Below are 2,160 nucleotides of genomic sequence, written 5' to 3'. Positions count from 1 at the left end.
TTTAAGAGTCTCGCTCTTGTTACCCAGGCTGGAGTGCAGTGGCATGATCTCGGCTCACTGCAACCTCCGCCTCCCGGGTTCAAGTAATTCTCCTGCCTCAGCCTCCCGAGTAACTAGGACTATAGGCACGCACCACCACACCCGGCTAATTTTGTATTTTTAGTAGAGACAGGGTTTGGCCATGTTGGCCAGGCTGGTCTCGAACTCCTGATCCACCTGCTTCAGCCTCCCAAAGTGCTGGGATTACAGGCATAAGCCACCGTGCCCAGCCTTGCATTTTCTAATTTTTTAAAAAGCACATTTACTTATTTATTTACTTTGAGGTGAGGTCTCACTACATTGCCCACACTAATCTCCAACTCCTGGTCTCAAGATATCCTCCCACCTCAGCCTTCCGAGAAGCTGGGATTACAGTCCCACGCCACCACGCCCTGCTTGCATTTTTTAATTTCTCTGACTACTGTCACTCCAATTTAGTCAGGCCTCACTAGCCCCTAGGGTCTTTCCTGAGCCTAGGTTAACACTTGAGTTTCAAGAGAAACACCCTAGTCTCCAGGGTGAGTACTTACTAAATGAATTAGATGAGGATTAGAGTGGCCAAAGAATTCTGTTAAATCCCTGGATAAAATGAAATTAAGGGAGGGTCAGTATGGGGCCTTGTATTCTCCATTAAGAAAAAAAACAAGGGAGATTTGGTCATATTGATGCAATCCCCATTTTCGTAAAGTGGCCAGTGAAGCTGGCAGGTCTTATCTTTCCTTGGGCTGGGTGCAGTGGTTCACACCTGTAATCCCAGCACTTTGGGAGGCTGGGGGTGGGGGGCGGATCACCTGAGGTCAGGAGTTTGAGACCAGCCTGACCAACATGGCAAAACCCTGTCTCTACTAAAAATACAAAAAAAATAGCTGGGTGTGGTGGTACATGCCTGTAATCCAAGCTACACGGGAGGCTGAGGCAGGAGAATCACTTGAACCAGGGAGACGGGGGTGGCAGTGAGCGGAGACCGCCCCTCTGCACTCCAGCCTGGGCAACAGAGACTCTGTTTCAAAAAAAAAAAAAAAAAAATCATTTCCTTGGTGCGAGCTGGAGGGTGGAGGAAGAGGGAGCAAACTCAGGCCCTCCCCTGTGCCCCATGCAGAAAGACACACTGTGGAGCCAAGGTGTAACCTGATAAGAAACTGGTTAAAGAAAGGTCACACAGGGTGTGCCCAGGAGGGCAGAGGCAGGCATTATCCATTCTCCCTGGTGACCTGGCCCCAGAGGCCTTTATCCTTTCAGTCTCCAAGGCAAGGATTTCCGAAGGTTTCAGGGAAAAATGCCCGAGCCCATCCCCCACGACTTGCAAAACTAGTCTTTTACATTCAAGAGCCCAAAACTTAGGTCAATGGCAGGGGCAAGGGTTTCACAGACCTCTCTCCTGGTAGCCTTGGTGCTCCAGAGAAGAGATCAGCTCAGTGGACAAACATTTGGCCAACTCTTCACAATTGCCAGGGTGGGGAACCAGCTGAGTTGTCAACTGAGAAGCCACCAGACCTAATTAATTAACCAAGGTGCTGACGTGTCCACAGACACACACACATACACACACCATCGGCTGCTGAATCTTGATGCAAATTAGTTAAATGGGGCCACCCGAGAAGGTCAGAACCCCAAGCACAGAATCTCTCCCCTCCCCTTCTCCCCTGGGGTCGGTCAGTTTCCTTTGAATTCCGCCCTGACCACCCATTGCTCTCCTTTTCTTATACTAAGCAGGTCCTCCCGGCCCCCAGGCGTCCACTCCCCACACCGCCCTGGGCGTTCGGACTGGACGTTCTTCCCACCTCCTGGCTCAGACCGAGCGATTCCGCTCCAGGTAAAGCGGGATGACTGCCACCGATGCTGCTGTTATCGTGGCCATTTATTATTTTCCGGAGGAGGAGTTTTCCGCCTTCTCCCTTCTCCTCACCCCACCCGCGTGGGGCATTCCCGCAGCCGGCGATCGCCAAACAGTCCCTGATACTAGCGTCTGGGGACCAGAACGTCCCTCCAGCCGGCGCTGCAGGCGCGGTCCTGCCTCTTTCCGTTACTGCGGGCGTTGCACTGGGGTAGGCGTCCAGAGCTGGGGCCGGGGAGAGGGAACCTGCCGGCGACCCCCCACCACTCTGTACTCACCGAGGTCCG

At 52.8% G+C, this 2,160-nt stretch overlaps 1 protein-coding gene across 3 annotated transcripts in view; it reads right to left on the bottom strand.

Annotated features, from left to right (window-relative positions):
- Window positions 1-2,160, bottom strand: part of GEMIN7 (gem (nuclear organelle) associated protein 7) — a 15,747-nt gene extending 13,587 nt beyond the window's left edge. Inside the window, exons 1-2 of one of the 3 annotated variants that reach the window (XM_011975086.1) lie at window positions 2,054-2,160; window positions 1,411-1,533 (exon numbers count right to left, since the gene is read on the bottom strand). The gene's annotated coding sequence lies outside the window, so the exon portion shown is untranslated. Of the gene's footprint in view, window positions 1-1,410; window positions 1,534-1,820 lie in introns of all 3 variants that reach the window. The other 2 variants (XM_011975087.1, XM_011975088.1) reach the window with 2 other exon arrangements.

Source organism: Mandrillus leucophaeus, unplaced genomic scaffold (genome assembly GCF_000951045.1).
Source record: "Mandrillus leucophaeus isolate KB7577 unplaced genomic scaffold, Mleu.le_1.0 Scaffold151, whole genome shotgun sequence".
In the NCBI taxonomy this organism is placed as follows: Eukaryota; Metazoa; Chordata; class Mammalia; order Primates; family Cercopithecidae; genus Mandrillus; species Mandrillus leucophaeus.
Note: the sequence above shows the minus strand (reverse complement) of the source record. Positions and strands in the feature narration are given on the sequence as shown.